We start from the raw sequence: 22789 nt of genomic DNA on the forward strand, positions 1-22789 counted from the left end.
AAGGAGATCCCTCACGGGTACACGTGCACATACGTGCTGCATCGCAGAATCGGGCACTCACAAACCAGACTGCAACAGCAGGGACTTCTGGAACAACAGGAGGAACTTCGGGAACAGATCTTGAGAAGCAGACGTGGCTAGCTAAGTATGCCACTCCGACAAACCTCCAGAGCTCGGCTCCTGCAGTTGGCTCAGAGCTGGAAAAGCAAGCATGGCTGGCTAAGTATGCCACTCCGGCGAATCTTCAGAGTTCGACTCCTGCAGCCAGCACCGCGGATCAGATCAGTACAATCCTGAGAGACCAGTTCGGCATGGTGCCGAAAAGGAGGACAATCGGCTATTCCAAGCCGTACCCCAACGAGTACGAGTTGATCCCGCTACCACCCAAATATCGGCTCCCTGATTTCTCCAAGTTTAATGGATCAGATGGTTCCAGCTCCATCGAGCATGTGGGCCGATATTTGGCACAGCTGGGCACGATCTCAGCATCAGATGAGCTGCGTGTGAGGTTCTTCGCACAGTCCCTCACAGGATCAGCTTTCGGATGGTACACATCGCTGCCACCAGACTCAATCCGGACTTGGAAACAGTTGGAAGAGCAGTTCCACATGCAGTATCACTCAGAGGCTTCCGAGGCTGGCATTGCCGATTTAGCACAAGTACGTCAGAAGCGCGGAGAAACAGTGTTAGAGTACATCCAGCGCTTCAGGACCGTGAGGAACCGATGTTATTCGGCTCGTTTGACCGAAAAGGAAGCAGTCGAGTTGGCGGTGGTGGGTCTCGCATCACCGATCAAGGATATGGCTTCCTGCGTACTACCCTTCACTGGCGCACATGGTTCAGAAACTGTCATTATATGAGCAGCGCCACCCAGAGCTGTACCAGGACAAATTCAAGCGTGCAGTAGTCCTGGTTGAGACAGAAGAAGATGAAGGGTCTGCGGGAGATCAAGAGGTGGCAGTGGCTGAATGGACTCGGGGGGCAACCCCCATATCCTGCAAATGGGTTAAGCCACCAGGTCCGCCCAGAGGGTTTGATTTTGATGTTGTTGACGTCCGAAACCCACCGGCGGGCAGCGACGGGCAACACCGTAGAGCCGGGAACAACCTAGGGCTGCGGCTGGCCGAGGTTCCTCCGAGCGACGGCCCGCAAAGCCTTCTGGTCACACGTCCGATGCTGATGCAAGGGCGTGCCACCTGACCTATACCTGGTCAGGAAGGTGATGGAGATGCCTCGCTTAGTTTCCTGCATGGCATACACGTAAACATTAAATACGAGCCTCGATCGGCTCTCAGGTTATCCTGTGAATCGGCTCAGGGAGCCGATCCACCCATGATTCGTACGAGGTGCACGAATATATGGTGGTCCTGCTTGATCAAGATAAAGCTAATTAGATCTATGACGATTTAGGGTTTTCACCGCATAATCGGATCATCCTACTCACGATTGGGCCTCGCGGCCACGCACGGTGATCGTAAGCCGATCCTAGATAGGGCCTAAAAACCAACACGAGGTTGATCCCCGGAACATCCTGTCTAGGACTAGCAAACGACACCCTACGTGCCGCTGGATCCTCCAACCATTTGTAAGGCCTAACTATTGCAGATATTAAACTAATCCTTGATGAACAAGGAGCAACCGTAACGGATCAGATCTACTAAATAATGATCAAGCGGGGTGCCGCCCCCACACCTAAGATAGGTGTGAGGGCGGCTAGACATGCAAGGGTTGCACTACGATAGCATGTTACGCGAAGGACTATGCTAACCCTAACACATCTATGATAACTACGTTGCTCGCCATCAAAAAGGCTTCAGTACGAGCAACGCATGAACAACGTGGAGCTTGTGCTGCCTAGATCGCAAGATGCGATCTAGGCAGCATGTTGCTTACCGGTAGAAACCCTCGAGACGAAGGAGTTGGTGATGCGCCGAGATTGATTTGTTGGTTGAACGTTAGTTGTTGTTTATTCCATAAACCCTAGATACATATTTATAGTCCAGGGGACTTTCTAACTTAGACGTGCACCTAACCGTGCACGGGTAAAATTCTAACTAACCGACACGTATCCTAATATGTTACAGATACAAAGGCAAACTAGCCCAAACTCAGCATAACAGGCCGATTCACGTAATTCTTCCATGTATATTCTTCAAGTCCATCTTGATCGCGGCCCACCTCTGGCTCGGTCAAATTCTGGTGATAACACATGCCCCCCTGGTTTTGGAATTGGTAATTCCAAAATCACTCTGCTTTTCCTTCGTCGGGTCATGTCGTGGCAGAACCGTTGCAGTATCCGTCATCATGATGCCTTGCCTTCTCAACTTCTCCGCGTGACCTGGCAGTTTTTTTTTTAGGCACCACTTCCTCGGAAACTGCTGTGGCATTGAATTTCCACTATATCCCCTTTTATTTAACCGCTCCGCACAGTTTATTTCTGCATCTCCTTCGCATTAGCACTCCAAAAGCCCTCCTGTGCCACCAAGTCTTCTTCCTCCTCTGCCTCATCGGATCTTTCCACCCAGTCCTCTTCCTCCCGCGAGCCGACGCCGGAACCGAACCCGGCGGAGATCCACGCAGCCAACACCCGCCGCTCCATTGAGGCCGGGGAGGAGTCTAGCCATGACTTCTCCATCTGGTCGGAGGACGACAAGTCCCTGACCGACGGGGAAAGCGACCTCCGCTTCCTCGCCAGCGGGGAAACGGAGGAGGAGAGCAACGACGATCGCTTCTCCTGCGACTTCACCTCTCCTGAGGAGGTGGAGGAGGACGAAGAGGAGGAGGAGCAGGATGACACCTCCTCCGACGAGCCGCCGGCCAAGCGGTTCTGCCCCTGGCCGGGGAACCTCAGCGACTTCGACAGCGACGACGACGACGCTGACGAAGAGGACGAGGACAATGAGGGCCCGGTCGGCGGCCATTAGAGCGACAACGAGCCCGCCGGGAGCAGCGCCGACAGCGGTGACGACGGCGGCGACGACGGCGACGACGAGGGCAGCGACGGCCCGTAGATAGGACCTCTAGTATAGGACCAGTAGTAGTAGATGGGGCAATGTATCCCCTAGTACTTCCTTTTGAGAGCAATCAGCTCTTTATGTAAGAAATCTATCAATGAAGAACTTTCCCCAATTTGATCTTGCCGATTTCCTTTGAGTTTAATTTAGCCGATTTCTTCTCATACTGATCTTGCCGATTTGTCCCCTTTGCCAATGCGTAATGAGCCGATAGCAACGCATCGGTCCTTTAAAATTCACCCTTCCATTCTTCAACTGATGATTTTGAAATCTGGTGGATAATGTAGAATCTTCAGGGAAGCCTTTGAATTCTTCCAACCAAACCTATTGGTCTTCTCTAACACTCATCATTTGTGAAGAAGGTTGCGACGAAAGACCAGCCGATGGTACCCCAATCGGCTCTTAAACAGAGCATCCACCAGGCCTGCTGCCCCCCGAGCCTTACTCGAGGCGAGAATGTCAGAGAGGACGCACCCAAGCCGACCACCTTTCCTCCTTAGAAAGCCGATATACCCCTTCTGTCAACATAGCTGAACTAGTACCAAAGGTTGAGAATCCTCGCTAAGAAGGTTCAGGAACCCGGATCGGCTCAAAGCAGCTGAAGAAGTTCTCATTGTTTTACCCCCGCGAAGAAGCAGAGGGCCCCACAGCTGAACTGGATTTGGTGGAGATCCGGTAAACCTCGTGTAATTGCACTAGAGTCGATGGCTGCGCATCGGCTTTGTTTCTTAGTTCTAAAGTCGATGCCCTTGCATCGGCTGTAAATTTTTTTTTTTTACTGGCCGATTTTCTCCTATCGGCCCGAATATTTCACTGTACCATGTTTATCTGCACATGTTCATCTGATTAGGTGCCCCCCGAGCCGAATCTGTCAGGTAACTGCAGATATCGGCTCTGTAGTTTAGCCAAGGCATTGTATTCGCACGTCGGCTCCGGTAGGACCAAGGTTGATTCCTCTTAACTCATCAGCCGACGTAAAACCGCTGCCAAGTAAATTGATGTTGAACACAAGCAGAACATGTGGTGAGGATAATTTTGGCCGATTACTGGGATCGGCCACCATAATGATTGAAGCGCTGACTGAAGGTCCTGTAATGTCCCTTCATAGATTTTTGGGGCCGATCACAAGGATCAGCCTCGTCACGTTTGCTCATCGCTTTGCTTTTGCTACTCGGTCAGGCTGGATAAAACCAACCCAACCTCTGACTTCATCATGTTAATGCGCTTGCTGCCGTCCACCTTGAGTGCATCGCATAATCGTGGAGCACTAAGCTCCATCGGAAGGACGAGCACCATGTTTGTACCAGCCGATGTTTCATCATCGGCTTTCCTTTGCTTGGGATGCCACTCCATTTTCCGTGGACGACCCTCTTCGTCCAGGGTTCGCTGAACTTTCGCAGCCAGATCAGGTCGTGCCTTCCTTAGCGTATGTAAGTATAACCTTTCGGCTTCCTCCAGACCGCGCAATCGCTGAACCCTGCGCTTTTGTGAACGGCTGAGTCCATCAGGGCACCACCTTGGCCGGTGGTACCTATCTTCTTCTTCTTGTCCCTCGTCTTCTGAATCCTCGAGATCTGCCCACCGAGGGGACTCAGCGCGTTTGCTTTGTGGCGGGAGAGGCCCTAAGCGCCTGAACGCAGACACGTTGGCTGCCTCCTTCTTCTTCTGGTTGCACTCTGGGCAATTGCCGATTGTGGGCAATCGGCTCATTCCTGAATCCCAGCAGTGTCTGAAGAAGGGGCAGTCCCAGTGCCTGTCGTTGTCGTCTTGCTCCCTTGATTTTTCTTTGGCACGGCGCTCGTGCTCCTCCTCATCGCGATCATGCCGACGATATCTTCTGGCTTCTCTAGCCAGACGATCTCTTTCATCATCATCGCTGGATCGTCGGCGTTGGTCATACTGACTCACATATTTGTTGAGGAGGTGATCAGAGAGGGGTCGCTGATATCTCATGTTCTTTACTTCTCCCTCTGTGACGTAGCGCTTGCCATCATGACGGAGCCGATCGCGTGGAGCGGCTTCCTCTGTGTCCTTGCTACGAGAGCAGCTGCCCTCGTCTCCATCTTTGCCAGAGTGGTGCCCAGGTCCTACCATGTTGATGCTGAATGAGGATCCTGGCTGGCAACCTTCAGGGTAAGTGCATTCCACCATGTTAACGGCGGGGAAGGGCTGGGTGTCGACCTTCATGGCGTACTGGTTGAAAATCAGACGCCCTTTTTCTATCGCCGCTTGGATGTGCTGACGCCATACCCTGCAGTCGTTGGTGGCATGGGAGAGCGAGTTATGCCATTTGCAGTATGGCTTTCCGTTCAGCTCTTGCACCGTGGGGAATTTGAGACCTTCGGGAATCGTCAACTGCTTCTCCTTGAGCAGGAGGTCGAAGATTTGCTCAGTTTTGGTCACGTCAAAATCAAACCCCCGGGGCGGGCCTGGTGGCTTTACCCATTTGCAGGACACGGGGTTCCTCCCAGTCCATTCAGCCACCGCTACCTCTTGATCTCCCGCAGAAACTTCGTCTTCCTCTCGCATCGACCAGGACTATCGCACGCTTGAATTTGTCCTGGTACAGGTCCGGGTGGCGCTGTTCATATGCCGACAGTTTCTGAACCATGTGCGCCAGTGAGGGATAGTCTGCTTGGGAGGCCATGTCCTTGAGCAGTGTTGCGAGGCCCGCTACTGCCAACTCGACTGCTTCCTTTTCAGTTATACGAACCGAATAACATCGGTTCCTAAGATTCCTGAAGCGCTGGATGTATTTTGTCACAGTTTCTCCACGCTTCTGACGTAATTGTGCTAGATCGGCAATGCCGGACTCGGAAGCCTCTGAATGGTACTGCATATGGAACTGTTCTTCCAACTGCTTCCAAGTCCGGATGGAGTCTGGTGGCAACGAGGTGTACCACCCGAAAGCCGATCCCGTGAGGGACTGTGAGAAGAGCCTCACGCGTAGCTGATCCGACACTAAGGCCGGTCCTAGTTGCGCCAAATATCGGCCTACATGCTCGATGGAGCTGGAACCATCTGATCCACTGAATTTGGAGAAATCAGGGAGCCGATATTTAGGTGGTAGCGGGATCATCTCGTAGTCGTCGGGGTACGGCTTGGAATAGCCGATTGCCCTCCTTTTCGGCACCATGCCGAACTGATCTCTCGCATGGTACTGATCTGATCCGCCGTGTCTGGCTGCAGGAGTTGAGCTCGAAGATTCGCCGGGGTGGCGTACTTAGCCAGCCATGTTTGCTTTTCCAGCTCGAGCCAACCGCAGGAGCTGAGCTCTGGTGGTTCGTCGGGGTGCCGTACGTAGTTAGCCACGTCAGCAACTCAAGAGCTGTTGCTGACGTCACTCCCGTTTTCCGAAGTCCCTGATGTTGTGGCCTGGTTTGTGAGCGCCCAGTTACCGCAATCTGGCACATACGTGCACGTGTACCCGTGAGGGATCTCCTTAGGCGCCTCAGGCAAGAACTGGTAGTCACTAGGGTCACCACCGATCTTGTAGACGACGAATGCCGGTGAAGCCGGCAGTTCTGGTGCTGCCAACGCAAATGGCAGCGGTGGACGGGACTGGAGTGGCAACTCTCCTTGGTGCGTCCCGAGAGCTGGTCCTGACGGCGAGTACTGGTGCCTCATGATCTCCTGGATCACGCGAAGAGCGACACGCTCCAACGTGTTGACCAGGTTCTCAGAGTGGCGGTGTAGCGAGTGAGCCACCAGGTAGTTGATCTCCTGCCGCAGGGACCTGGTGCGTTCTTCCGACGGGGCAGAGAGGTCTATCCCATCTAGTGCACCATTAGGCGAGAACCCCTTCCACCTGATGCCATGTGAACGGGTTCTATGGAAAGAGCCGATGAGGTCGGCCTCGAGGATGACTTTGATCTCGTCATACTTCTTCTTGAGCTCATCGGTCAGATCCTCGTACGTGACTGGAGTGCCGTCCGCCATCTCAGATGTAGATGGCGAGGTGGTTGATGTCGAAGCTTGTCCCACCGGGCGTGCCAGAATGTGTTGACATCCGAAACCCACCGGCGGGCAGCGACGGGCAACACCGTAGAGCCGGGAACAACCTAGTGCTGCGGCTGGCCGAGGTCCCTCCGAGCGACGGCCCGCAAAGCCTTCTGGTCACACGTCCGATGCTGATGCAAGGGCGTGCCACCTGACCTATACCTGGTCAGGAAGGTGATGGAGATGCCTCGCTTAGTTTCCTGCATGGCATACACGTAAACATTAAATACGAGCCTCGATCGGCTCTCAGGTTATCCTGTGAATCGGCTCAGGGAGCCGATCCACCCATGATTCGTACGAGGTGCACGAATATATGGTGGTCCTGCTTGATCAAGATAAAGCTAATTAGATCTACGACGATTTAGGGTTTTCACCGCATAATCGGATCATCCTACTCACGATTGGGCCTCGCGGCCACGCACGGTGATCGTAAGCCGATCCTAGATAGGGCCTAAAAACCAACACGAGGTTGATCCCCGGAACATCCTGTCTAGGACTAGCAAACGACACCCTACGTGCCGCTGGATCCTCCAACCCTTTGTAAGGCCTAACTATTGCAGATATTAAACTAATCCTTGATGAACAAGGAGCAACTGTAACGGATCAGATCTACTAAATAATGATCAAGCGGGGTGCCGCCCCCACACCTAAGATAGGTGTGAGGGCGGCTAGACATGCAAGGGTTGCACTACGATAGCATGTTACGCGAAGGACTATGCTAACCCTAACACATCTATGATAACTACGTTGCTCGCCATCAAAAAGGCTTCGCATTTAGCAACGCATGAACAACGTGGAGCTTGTGCTGCCTAGATCGCAAGATGCGATCTAGGCAGCATGTTGCTTACCGGTAGAAACCCTCGAGACGAAGGAGTTGGCGATGCGCCGAGATTGATTTGTTGGTTGAACGTTGGTTGTTGTTTATTCCATAAACCCTAGATACATATTTATAGTCCAGGGGACTTTCTAACTTAGACGTGCACCTAACCGTGCACGGGTAAAATTCTAACTAACCGACACGTATCCTAATATGTTACAGATACAAAGGCAAACTAGCCCAAACTCAGCATAACAGGCCGATTCACGTAATTCTTCCATGTATATTCTTCAAGTCCATCTTGATCGCGGCCCACCTCTGGCTCGGTCAAATTCTGGTGATAACAGATGTAACTAAAACTGAGCAAATTTTTGACCTTTTACTTAAGGAGAAGCAGTTGAAGTTACCCGAAGGCCTCAAAATCCCCACGGTACAGGAGCTGAACGGAAAGCCATACTGCAAATGGCATAACTCGTTCTCCCATACCACCAACGACTGCAGGGTGTGGCGTCAGCAGGTCCAAATGGCGATAGAACAAGGACGTCTAATTTTCAACCAGTACGCCATGAAAGTCGACACTCACCCCTTCCCCGCCGTTAACATGGTGGAGTGCACTTACCCTGGAGGGTGCCAGCCAGGATTCTCGTTCAACATCAACATGGTAGGACCTGGACACCACTCTGGTAAGGACGGAGACGAGGGCAGCTGCTCTCATAGCAAGGACACAGAGGAAGCCGTTCCACGCGATCGGCTCCGTCACGATGGCAAGCGCTACATCACAGAGGGAGAAGTAAGGAATGTGAGATATCAGCGACCTCTCTCTGATCACCTCCTCAACAAGTATGTGGGTCAATATGACCAACGCCGACGGCCCAACGACGATGATGAAAGAGATCGTCTGGCTAGGGACGCCAGGAGACATCGTCGGCATGATCGCGGCGAGGAGAGATATGAGCGCCACGCCAAGGAAAGGTCAAGAGAGCAAGACGACGAGGATAGGCACTGGGACTGTCCCTTCTTCAGACACTGCTGGGATTCACGAATGAGCCGATTGCCTACAATCGGCAACTGCCCAGAATGTAGACAGAAGAAGAAGGATGCAGCTAACGTGTCCGTGTTCAAACGTCTAGGGCCTCTCCCGCCTCGGAACAAGCACGCTGAGTCCTCTCGGGTGGAAGATCTCGAGGAATTGGAAGATGATGACAAAGAAGAAGATAACTACCACCGTCCAAGGTGGTGCCCTGATGGACTCAGCCGTTCCCAAAAGCGTAGGGTTCAGCGACTACGTGGTTTGGAGGAAGCCGAAAGGTTATACCTGCACACGTTGAGGAAGGCGCGGCCTGATCTGGCCGCTAAAATTCAGCGAACCCTGGACGAAGAAGGTCGGCCGCAAAGGAAAGAGTGGCGCCCCAGACAAAAGAAAGCCGATGATGAAACATCGGCTGGCACAAACATGGTGTTCATCCTTCCGACGGAGTTTAGTGCTCCAGGATTAGACAAAGCACCTGTGGCACAACTTGACTGCGGCCCACGGCCAGTTATCTTTGAGACGCCACGAGAAAGAAGCTACAGACATCTAAAGGCCCTGTACTTGCGAGGTTATATCAATGGGCAGCCTGTCAACAAGATGCTGGTGGACACCGGAGTGGCAGTCAACATTATGCCATACTCCATGCTACGTCGGTTGGGACGCTCTAGCTCGGATCTGATCAAGACCAACGTGACACTGAGTGATTTCAACGGCCAAGCGTCTGACGCACAAGGTGTTCTGAACGTGGATCTGACCGTAGGAAGGAAAACCATCCCTACGACGTTCTTTATTGTCGATAGCAAGAGCACCTATGTTGTCCTGCTGGGAAGAGATTGGATCCACGCCAACTGTTGCATTCCATCCGCGATGCACCAATGCGTAATACAGTGGGATGGAGATGAGGTAGAGGTCATCCATGCAGATGACTCAGCCGAGATTTCAACGGCTGGCATGAACGCTTGGGAGACAACAGGCCAAGAGCCACTCTCAGGCATCAATTTGGACGACTGCGAGCGCATCGACATGACAAAGGATGGGGTTAGGCTGGTCTTATCCACCGGCCTGACCGTATAGCAAGAACAAACCTATGGGCAAACGTGGCGAGGCCGATCCTTGGGATCGGCCCCAAAGATCTATGGAGGAACATTGCAAAACCTTCATTGAGCGATTCAATCAACATGGAAGCCGATTCCAGCAATCGGCCAAAATTATCCTCACCATACGTTCTGCCTGTGCTCAACATCGACCTAATGGGCAGCAGTTTTACGTCGGCCGATGAGAGTCAACATTAATCCTAACAGAGCCGACGTTCAAATACAGTACCTTGGCTAACTACAGAGCCGATATCCACAGTTACCTGGCAGATTCGGCTCGGTGGGGCACCTAATCAGATGAACATGTGCGATACATGTGCAGTGAAATATTGGGGGCCGATAGAAAATCGGCCAGTAAAAAAAAATTTCATGGTATACAGCCGATGCACGGGCATCGACTTTAGAGCTAAGAAACAAAGCCGATGCACAGCCATCGACTCTAGTACAAATTACACAAGATCTACCCGCTGCGTGTTCAAGACGCGGATTTTCACCAAGTCGGTCTTCCGTTCAGCTTTGAGGCCTTCTGCTTTCTTGAGGGAGTGAACAATGAGAGCTTCCTCAGCTGCAATGAGCCGATTTTTGGTGCCTGAACTTTCTCTTCGAGGACTTCCAACCCTTTGCGCCAGTTCAGCAGTACTGTCAGAAGCGTCAGTTTTGGCATGCAAGGCAGCCTTTTGTTCATTAAGCCGTTGGTGTTTCGTCTACAATATCGGCTTGCAACGGGAGAAAAGGCGATCGATGAGGGCAAGTTTGGCTGGCTCTGCACGGTGGCTGTCTCAGAATTACCTGAGTTCAAAGCCCTTTGTCTGATCTGTGCATCCTCACCGCTATTCTCGCCTGGACTGAGGCTCGGGGGGCACCTGGCCTGGTAGATGCTCTGTTTTTAAACAGCCGATTGGGGTGTCATCGGCTGACCCTGCATCATAACCTTCTTCGAAGGCGGCGAGTTGTTGCAGAAGAAGACTACTAAGAGCGGCGGAAAGGAGCCTGAAGGGGAAGCCGTCATCATCATCATCCTCGCTGTCCGCCCAAGCGCGGAAGCGCTTCGCCGGCGGATACCCAGCGGAGGAGGAGGAATCATCCTCCTCCTCTTCCTCTTCTTCCTCTGCTTCTTCTTCTTCCTCCTCCTCGTCGGAGGAAGTGGAGTTCGCCCAGGAGTGGAGGTCGTCTTCGCTCTCGCTCTTCAGTTCCCCTTCGAGGAGGAACTCGAGGTCGTCCTCCCCATCGGTCAGAGGTAAGTCACCATCTGACCCGACAAGTGCTTCGGGTGGGCCATCTGGCACGTGATCAAAGTTCCACTCCTGCTCGCTCGAGGAGGAAGATTGGAGGGAGAGGCCTGAGGAGATGGAGGAAGAGGAAGACATTGCTACAGGGAAAGGGGGTTTTTTAGATGCCGATGGCCGGAACAGAGCGAGGGGATGAAGTGGCGAATCGTTCGGCACAGTTAAATAAAGGGGGTGTAGTGGAGATTCAATGCCACAGCAGTTTCCGAGGAGTTGATGCCCAACAGAAAAGTTTGCCAGATCACGCGGAGAAGTGGAAGAGGCAAGGCATCATGATGAAGGATGTTGCGACGGTTCTGCCACGACATGACCCGACGAAGAAAGAGCGGAGTGATTTTGGAATTATCAATTCCAAAACCAGGGGGGCATGTGTTATCACCAAAATTTGACCGAGTCAGAGGTGGGCCGCGATCAAGATGGGCTTGAAGAATATACATGGAAGAAATACGTGAATCGGCCTTATATGCAAAGTTTGGGCTAGTTTGCCCGTGTATCTGTAATATAGTAGGAGACGTGTCGATTAGATAGAGTTTGGCTCGTGCCCGGTTGGGATTATTCCCACGTTAGAAAGTCTACGGACTATAAATATGTATCTAGGGTTTATGAAATAAACAACAATCACGTTCACCACAAACCAATCTAGGCGCATCGCCAACTCCCTTGTCTCGAGGGTTTCTTCCGGGTAAGCATCATGCTGCCTAGATTGCATCTTACGATCTAGGCAGTACAAGTTTATTCGCTGTTCATGCGTTGCTCGTACTGAAGCCTTTTTGATGGCGAGCAACGTAGTTATCTTAGACGTGTTAGGGTTAGCATTGTTCATCGTATCATATGCTATCGTCGTGCAACCCTGAGACGTCTAGCCGCCCTTACACCTATCTTAGGTGCAAGGGCGGCACCCCGCTTGATCATTATTTAGTAGATCTGATCCGTTATGGTTGCTCCTTGTTCTTCAAGGATTAGTTTAATATCTGCATAGTTAGGCCTTACAAACGGGTTGAAGGATCCAGTGGCGCGTAGGGTGTAGTTTGCTAGCCCTAGACAGGATGTTCTGGGGATCAACCTCGTGTTGGTTTTTAGGCCTTGTCTAGGGTCGGCTTACGATCACCGTGCGTGGCCGCCAGGCTCAATCACGAGTAGGATGTTCCAATTATGTGGTGAAAACCCTAAATCGTAGTAGGTCGTTTTAGCTTTATTTTGATCAAGCAGGACCACCATATATTCGTACACCCCGTACGGATCATGGGTGGATCGGCTCTTTGAGCCGATCTACAGGACAACCTGAGAGCCGATCGAGGCTCGTATTTAATGTTTACGTGTATGCCATGCAGGAAACTAAGCGAGGCACATCCATCACCTTCCTGACCAGGTATAGGTCAGGTGGCACGCCCTTGCACCAGCATCGGACGTGCGTGCCGAGTCTTTGCGGGCCGTCGCTCGGAGGGACCAGGGCCAGCCGCAGTCCTGGGAGCCTCCCGGCTCTACTGTGTTGCCCGTCGCTGCTCGCCGGTGGGTTTCTGACCGCAACAATAGGATGGCTTAAGTTGGGGCCGAATGGGCGCTAGAGGATTCGGGGGAGGGTTTGTTGATTAGATTGGATGAACTTCCGGATGCTTTCCTCAAGAACTTAGCCAAGGCCAGAGGTAGAAGAAGAAATACACAAGGAAGAACTCTGCTCTAGATCTTTCTCTATATTGATTTCAACAAGTTACAGGTTTTCTGGATACAAGGTCTCACTTCTCACATGCCCGCGATGGGGGTGTGCCCCCTCTCCTTATATAGGGGAGAGGGTGGCTTACAGGGGAAGAAACCCTAATGGCATCTTTGAACAGACAAACTACTTTACAAAGCTACTTTAATCATAGGTGACGCCGGTATCTTCTTTAATCAGCGAGGCTGACGTCCTCCGGTTGCTTTTGGCGTCACCTTCTTCTTTGGCGTCAGGGCTTCGTTTAAAGCTACTTTGCTTAGGTCACCCTCGTCCTCTAGCTCTTGAGAGAATCTTTGACCAGTCCTGCCGACGTGCTACAGTGCACTTCTTACCGATAGCCCGGTGTCTTCTTAGCCCATACCGGTATGCCTCTCTTTGGGGATACCGGTATAGATTTACTCAGCCAAACGTTCAACTTTGCTTTCCGGAATGAATATCAAACCGGTATCCTGATGGCTCAAACCATCCGGTTTGGCATGCCTTTGGCATACCGGGGGTCATTGATACGTCCAAAACGTATCTACTTTCCCGAACACTTTTGCTATTGTTTTGCCTCTAATTTGTGTATTTTGGATGCAACTAACACGGACTAACGCTGTTTTCAGCAGAACTGCTCTGGTGTCTCGTTTTTGTGCAGAAATCCAACTTTCGGGAAAATCCTCGGAATTTATGCAGAAGGCCCTATTTTCCCAGAATAATGACGGAGCCAGAAGGACAATTAAGGTGGAGGCCCGAGGGCCCCACACCATAGGGCGGCGCGGCCCAGGGGGGGCCCGCGCGGCCCTGTGGTGTGGCCCCCTCGGCCGGCCTCCGACGCCCTCCTTCGGACTACTTATCGGCCTCGACCTAAAAACGCACGGAGAAAAGTCGAAGTCGCCAGAAACCCTCCAGAACGCCGCCACATCGCGAAACTCCGTCTCGGGAGCCAGAAGTCTCCGTTCTGGCACTCCGCCGGGACGGGGAATTGGAGGAGATCATCGCCATCATCACCGCCAACGCCTCTACATCAACCAGCCATGTTTCCCCCATCCATGTGTGAGTAATTCCCCCGCTGTAGGCCGAAGGGGATGGTAGGGATTGGATGAGATTGGTCATGTAATAGCATAAGATTGTTAGGGCATAGTGCATAGTGTCCGTAATTGGTACTTTGATGATATTGTTGCAACTTGTTATGCTTAATGCTTGTCACTAGGGCCCGAGTGCCATGATCTCAGATCTGAACATGTTATTGTTTCATCAAGATAATCATTGTTTATGGTCTTACCTATAAGTTGTATACACATGTCGCTGTCCGGAACCAATGGCCCCGAAGTGACAAGAATTGGGACAACCGGAGGGGATGGTAGCGATGTGAGGATCACATGTGTTCACGGAGTGTTAATGCTTTGCTCCGGTGCTCTATTAAAAGGAGTACCTTAATATCCAGTAGTTTCCCTTGAGGCCCGGCTGCCACCGGCTGGTAGGACAAAAGATGTTGTGCAAGTTTCTCATTGCGAGCACGCACGACTATATATGGAACACGTGCCTATTGATTGCTTTGTACTTGGACACCGTTTTATTATTATCTGCAAATGCCCTGCTATGATTGTTACATGAGTTTCTCTCATCCATGCAACGCCCGTCATCCGTCCCCGTGCCTACAGTATTTTAATCCTGCTGTTTACTAAAATCACTACTGCTGTCTCTGTTACTCTGCTGTTATTTCACTATCGCTACTGCTATAAAGCTCACATTATCGATAAACCCTTGCGAGCAAGTCTGTTTCCAGGTGCAGCTGAATTGACAACTCCGCTGTTAAGGCTTCCAAGTGTTCTTTGTCTCCCCTTGTGTCGAATCAATAAATTGGGTTTTACTTCCCTCGAAGACTGTTGCGATCCTCTATACTTGTGGGTCATCAAGACTATTTTCTGGCGCCGTTGCCGGGGAACATAGCTTTATTTGGAAGTTCACTCGGATTAATATTGTTCGCTGCAAATTCTCCATCATGGGTAAACCTCGCGATACTAAGATCGCCATATTACCATCCACTACAAGAAAAGGTACAATTCTGAATACCTCTGCTGCTCTTGATTCTCCATCTGTGATTGATAAACTTGTTTCATCGCCACATGCTTCGCATGCGGGTACTTCTGCTGAATCTGAAAACTCTCATAATATTGATAATGTTTCTGCTGTGCTTGATGATAGTGGTTCATTGGGATCTTTTCTAGATGCTACAATTGCTAGGTCTAGACAAATTGAAAATACTGAAACTCCTAATGCTACTACACCTGTTAATTCACCTGAACTTGATTATTTTAGTGATGATCCTGATGAAGATTATGTGGAGCTTAATGATGATTTTATTGAAAAATGCAATGCTACTACTGATGCAAGAAAAATTAAAAAGTTGCTTGCAGAACATGCTGTTAGATATAAACTGTCTCCTGATCCTAAATTTGCCACATCTCCTATAAACATTAGGGATAAAGATTATGATTTTTCTCTTGATCTATCTCATATAGCTATTGTTGAGAAAACACCCTTTTGTGGTACTGAAAAAGAAAGTGCTGTTGAACACATGACTGAGTTATCTACTCTTAGTAGCTTGTTTTCTGATGATGTCAAGATGCGTACTTACTTTGTTGCTAAAATCTTTCCATTCTCATTAAAGGATGACGCTAAAACTTGGTATAATAATTTGCCACCTAATTCTATTAAAAGTCCGAAAAAATTGCTTGATGTTTTCTTCCGCAAATACTTTCCTGCTAGTGCTCAACATATTGCTTTGCAGAGAATTTATAATTTTGACCAGGGAGATGAAGAGAAATTGCCTGCGGCTTGGGCGAGATTTTGCTCTCTTATTAGAGCTCGGCCTGATCATGATCTGGAAAAGCATGATTTACTTGATATATTTTATAGCGGACTAACCATTGAGTCTAGGGCATACCTAGATAGTTGTGCTGGTTGTGTTTTCAGGAAAAGAACTCCGGATGACGCTGAAGAATTATTGGCTAAAATAAGCCGGAATCATGATGATTGGACTACGCCTGAACCAACTCCAACTCCAATATTGAAGAAGAGGGGTTTAATTAAATTGAATGATGAAGATATGAGGGAAGCCAAGAAGTCTCTCAAGGAGAAAGGTATTAAATCTGAAGATGTGAAGAATCTACCTCCTATAGAAGATATATGTGAGATAATTCCCCCTTCATCCATGATTGAGGTAAACTCCCTTCAACGCTTTACTAGGGAAGATATTCCGTATTCGAAACCTCCTGCACAATGCTTAGATGAGTTTGATAATTATATTGTTAAGCAAGAAAATTTTAATATGAGAGTAGAGAATCATTTAATGGAAAATTCTTGAGCTATTAGTGAATTGCATGATATTGTGGAGAGAACCTCCAATGATGTTAAGATGCTTGTTAAACATTTTCATATGATTCAAACTCAAATTGATCAACTCACTAAAGTGCAAAATGACTTGTTAGGGAATAATTCTAAAGAGAAACATGCTTATGAAGTAACAACTAGAGGTGGTGTCTCTACCCAGGATCCTCTATATCCTGAAGGGCATCCCAAAAGAATTGAACAAGATTCTCAACACATTGAACCTAGTGCTCCTTCTAAGAAGAAAAAGAAGAAGAAACATAAAAATGTTGTAGAATCCTCTGAACCTGTTAATGATCCTAATAGTATTTCTATTTCTGATGCTGAAACTGAAAGTGGTAATGAACATGATAATGATAATAATGATACTCCTGATAAAGAAGAGGTTGAAGAAGAACCTGAAAAGCATGCTAAAAATAAAAAGTACACTAAAGAAGACTTTATTGCTGAGAAACATGGTAATGAAAGAGAACCTTGGGTGCAAAAGCAAATGCCTTTTCCTGCTAAGAAACTAAAATCAAAGGAAGAAGAACACTATAATAAATTTTGCGATTGGATGAAACCTTTATTCTTGCAAATCCCTTTGACTGATGCTATTAAATTGCCTCCTTATTCAAAGTATATGAAAGATATTGTTACTAACAAAAGGAAAATCCCCAATGAGGAAATTTCCACTATGCTTGCTAATTACTCTTTCAATGGCAAAATTCCAAAGAAGTTGGGCGACCCAGGTATACCTACTATTCCTTGTTCTATCAAGAATAATTATGTTAAGACTGCTCTATGTGACTTGGGAGCCGGTGTTAGTGTTATGCCTTTTTCTCTTTATAAGAGACTTTATCTAGATAAGTTGATACCTACTGATATATCTTTGCAAATGGCTGATAAATCTACTGCTATTCCTGTTGGTATATGTGAGAATGTTCCTGTTCAAGTTACTACTAACTGCTTGATATTAACTGATTTTGTTGTGTTGGAAATGCCTGAAGATGATAATATGTCTATTATTCTTGGGAGACCTTTTCTTAACACCGCAGGGGCTGTTATTGATTGCAACAAAGGAAAGGTTACTTTCAATGTTGATGATAGGGAGCATACCGTTTATTTTCCCAAGAGGATTGAGAAAGCGTGTGGAGTTAATACTATTTCTAATGTGAGAACTATCAAAGTGGGAACTATTGATTGTCCTATATATGAGCCTAAGGAAGAATATCAAACTCTTGTGATTGGATCCATATCAATACAATTCAAGGTAACATGATTAATTTGAGGTTTATTTCTTCTTATGCTATGTAAAATTTATTTGGTGGCAAGACTTGATCAACCTTGTTAACGAATACCTTTTACATGCATAGAGAGGGTAAACAACATCTCTTTCTTCCTCCATTTGCTCTAGTTGCTGTAGCACTTTTAATTTGCAAAGTTCCTTAGTTATTTGAAGATTTCAAAAAATTTCCTGGCCAGTAATAATAAACTAAATACCTAGAAATGTGCGTTTTTCAAAGTTTTCAAAAATTCACAAAAATTATACCGTTGGTCCTATTTTTCGACGAGGCACCTGGGAGCACCAGAGGATGACCTGTGGGGCACCAGAGGGCGCCAAACCACAGGCCGGCGCGGCCAAGGAGGTGGCCACGCCACCATGTGGTGTGGGCCCCCCTTTGCCCCACTTTGTCATCTCTTTCTCCCAGTACCTTCTCTCTCCCGAAAAAACTCGTACCAAGTTCCTCTCTCTCGCGTTCTTGCTCCAGAGCTCCAGATTTCTCGATCTCTTTGCTCAGCCCAGATTTCCTGCTGAAATTTGGCACATTTGCTCCTTGGTATGTGACTCCTCCACCCATCCAAGTAGAATTTTGTTTGGTTGAGTATATCTTGAATATTTTGCTGCTGTAGGTAACATGTTTAGTGAGCTTGCATGCTTGTTCTAAGTGGTAGAAACTAGTTTTGATGCATGATTAGTACTCTAGCAAGTTCCTATGGTAGTTTTCCCTCAATTATATGTCATCAAATCAAATTTTTATATTGTTTGTTGAAATTTCAGAAAATGGAGTGGAATAGATATCACTTGAACCAGCAAGAATTGGAAGTCCAACAAGTTATGAGAGTCAATCGTGAAGAGGGAGTATACCCCTCTTATTACCCGTGCGCGGATTTCATGAGAAGCGCGGGAATACTTGAAGATGTTCAAAGTCTAATTTCTCGTGCAGGGCTGAGTGACTTTGTTGAAGGAGAGCCAAGACAATATGTAAAATTAACTATGTCTTTTGTGCAGGACTTCAAGTTCAATTGGTCGCGATCTAACCCCACGGTCCAAAGATAAAATTTACAATAAAGCTGTCAACTTGCCATTTAGTGCTTTTTGTGCAGCAATTAGAGTACCGCAATGGGGGTCATGCGAGAAGATAAGGGGATCGCCTCAAGAACTCTTGGACCTCTTCAAGATGATTAGCGATGGAAGGAGTTTCTTAGGGGATAATGGTAAAATCACTAGTATTCAGCTCCCGGCTATCCGCTACTTTGCCTATTTTATTACCAAATGCGTTCTTGCTAAAAAGATTGGTGGTAAACTTTCTATCCCGGATTTGGCTTTTCTAGCTGCGGCATTGCAAAATAGTAAGACTTATAATTTGGGGGCATTGATAGCTTATAGACTTGCTACTAACCGTGAGAAAGGTGGAATTTGTGGAGGTCTCATCGCCTCTCGTTTACTGGCTTTTCATAATGTAGAACCTCATCATTTTGATATTCCATTCCCCATAGAAAAACTTGATATAGCCTCTATGATTAAACATGAATTTGTTTCGGATTCCTCCAACTTGGGTAACCTGTTTTACAAGATGACATTTTATAAGAAAGTCTGGAGAATAACTAAGAAAACTGAGAAACTAGTAAGATTGCCTGCGCCTGTTTTGTCTAACCTTGATTCCAGGGGAGATTGGTCGGTCATAGAAGGTGCACTGGATGCACACATAGAGAGAGGAGGTCAACATGCAAGAGACGACACGGAGGTCGAGGAGCACCTCGACTCATCATCCGATGCAGCAAGTTCCTCGCATCAATATGGTGGATATGCGGAGCCTCCACGCTTTTCTTCTGCACAGGAACTTTACTATGACTACTCCATGAATTACCCACCGGCGAGTAACAACGATCCTCGTTGGGATTGAACTCCACTTAGGCCAAAAGCCTAAGCTTGGGGGGAGGTATACCGGCATCACTCATTCTTTGCATATTATGGTTGCTGGATACTTGCACATACTTGTTTTGTTCGTTTGAGTGGTTTTCTAATGAGAGGAAGATGATATTTGGGGAAGTGCTGCCTGAAAACAGATTCTGGAACGTTACCGTAAAAATTCTCAAAAATAGCCAGAGCGTCATTTTGAGCTGCCAATTTTTGTGCAGGTTCCCCAGGTTGTTATCTAACTTTCATTAGTTGAACACTTTTCGGTCTGAGCAAAGTAAGATTTCTGTAAAAATCGATTTTTGTACTGCTGTCAGGTTTTGGCAGATTTCTGCCATCTCACTTTTCTGTGTTTCTTTTAATTTGCTATTTCTTGTTCTTGCTTTGTTTCCTTCCCAAAACACAAAAAGACCAAAAATATTTCTGTTGTTTCTCTTCACCATTTGTTTGCTTTGGTTTCTTGCATTTGTTTCACTTTATTTGCTATTGCTAGTTTGCTATAAGAAAACCCAAAAAGATTTTGCTTTGTTTGTTTGTTTCCTCTTGTTCTTGTTTCTAATTCAAAAACACCAAAAATATTTGCTGTTCTTCTTTGGTTTGTAAAGTTCTTTATGAGTTCAATGGTCTTCGGTGGCTGGAGCGTGGTTTTCATTTCATATTATCCAAGCTACACAAGTGAAAAGGCAATAATGATGATCTACGACAATCTGATTGTGGTGAGAGGCTGGTATGAACTCTATTTGTTTTCATTTTTGTACATATACTCATCCATGTGAGCATGCTTAGTTGGTTCATGTGAGGTATATGTTATTTGAGAAAGTCTAGTAGTTTATGATCTCTCATGTTTAGCTCCAATTTATTAATATGAGTAGCATGTCATGGATGCTTGCTTGCATTGTTTTATTCATAAGTAAGTATGGCATTGTGGTATCCTCCTCTGAATAATTCATTTATATCGACTTGGCACATGCTCACGCATGCATATGGCTGAACAAAAAGTCAATTAAGCCTCGATGATCTATATTGCTTCAGAGTTCTTGTATCACTTTTATGCCTCCGTTAATTTATTTTGCCGCAAGCATGATTATGACAGTTACTGCTCTCTTGATTTGTCGCTCCCTAGTCTATTGCTAGCCTTCACTTGTACTGAGCGGGAACGCTGCTCGTGCTTCCAAACACATGAAAACCAAGTTATTCCAGAGTGTCCACCATAAATACCTATGCATGGCATTTCAAACCATTCCAAGTAAATTCTCGTGCGCTACCTTTAAAACCTTCAAAGTGCTTCTCAATTTGTGTTTATGTTTCATAGCTCATGAGGAAGTATATGGTGTTTAGCTTTCAACCTTGTCATTTACTTTTGACGGACTCTCATATGGACTAGTGGCACATCCGCTTATCCAATAATTTTGCAAAAAGAGCTGGCAATGGGATTCCCAGTCCCGAATTAATTAACTTAAATAGACACTCCTCCATGGTTTGTGATTGTTGGACGGCACCCGAAGGATTCGGTTAGCCATGGCTTGTGTAAGCAAAGTTTGGGGGGAGTGTCATCATCATAATAAAACTAAAATAAAAAGGCACTCCTTCATGGTATGAGATTGTTGGCAGGCACCCGAGGATTCGGTTAGCCATGGTTTGTGTAAGAAAGGTTGGAAGGAGTGCTACATAAATATGCAAATAATTCATGGGAGCCGCTCTTGAGAATCCGGTTGGCGAGGTAGTTGGTGTACCCATTACCATTCGTTGACAACAACAAACACCTCTCAAAATAATTTTACTCCTGTCTTTATAAAAATGAAAAGCTCTAGCGCATGTTAATCCCTCGCTCTCCCTCGCGAAGGGTCAATCTTTTACTTTTATGTTGTGTCTCCATTATTTCTTTGAGCACTATCTTGAGAGCACAACTGTCATTCTTAGTATAATATGCTTGTCTCAAAATATGATTGATTGCGGTATAACTTTGATGCATTTATCTTTTGACAATCACTACTTCTAGTCTTTCTATGAACTCCAGAGGTGCCCGGGCATTTATGTTTTGCCAACCAAATACAGGCAAGCGAGATACCACTTTATCATACTCTCTTATGAACATTGCAATCCTGCTTATATACATGATTCATGATGCTTCTTATTAATTGTTGGTACCTCTCCATGATTGGCATAGCTTTTAGATGATCTTATTTGCATGTATCTCATTATGAACTGCTTAAGTATTAGCCATAGCATGAGAATATATACATCATATGAGCAAATGTGTTCGTGAAAGTTCTTTTATCGCTCAGTTGTTAACTGAATTGCTTGAGGACAAGCAATAAGCTAAGCTTGGGGGGAGTTGATACGTCCAAAACGTATCTACTTTCCCGAACACTTTTGCTATTGTTTTGCCTCTAATTTGTGTATTTTGGATGCAACTAACACGGACTAACGCTGTTTTCAGCAGAACTGCTCTGGTGTCTCGTTTTTGTGCAGAAATCCAACTTTCGGGAAAATCCTCGGAATTTATGCAGAAGGCCCTATTTTCCCAGAATAATGACGGAGCCAGAAGGACAATTAAGGTGGAGGCCCGAGGGCCCCACACCATAGGGCGGCGCGGCCCTGTGGTGTGGCCCCCTCGGCCGGCCTCCGACGCCCTCCTTCGGACTACTTATCGGCCTCGACCTAAAAACGCACGGAGAAAAGTCGAAGTCGCCAGAAACCCTCCAGAACGCCGCCACATCGCGAAACTCCATCTCGGGAGCCAGAAGTCTCCGTTCTGGCACTCCGCCGGGACGGGGAATTGGAGGAGATCATCGCCATCATCACCGCCAACGCCTCTACATCAACCAGCCATGTTTCCCCCATCCATGTGTGAGTAATTCCCCCGCTGTAGGCCGAAGGGGATGGTAGGGATTGGATGAGATTGGTCATGTAATAGCATAAGATTGTTAGGGCATAGTGCATAGTGTCCGTAATTGGTACTTTGATGATATTGTTGCAACTTGTTATGCTTAATGCTTGTCACTAGGGCCCGAGTGCCATGATCTCAGATCTGAACATGTTATTGTTTCATCAAGATAATCATTGTTTATGGTCTTACCTATAAGTTGTATACACATGTCGCTGTCCGGAACCAATGGCCCCGAAGTGACAAGAATTGGGACAACCGGAGGGGATGGTAGCGATGTGAGGATCACATGTGTTCACGGAGTGTTAATGCTTTGCTCCGGTGCTCTATTAAAAGGAGTACCTTAATATCCAGTAGTTTCCCTTGAGGCCCGGCTGCCACCGGCTGGTAGGACAAAA

This window comes from Lolium perenne, chromosome 1 (genome assembly GCF_019359855.2).
Source record: "Lolium perenne isolate Kyuss_39 chromosome 1, Kyuss_2.0, whole genome shotgun sequence".
Taxonomy (NCBI): domain Eukaryota; kingdom Viridiplantae; phylum Streptophyta; class Magnoliopsida; order Poales; family Poaceae; genus Lolium; species Lolium perenne.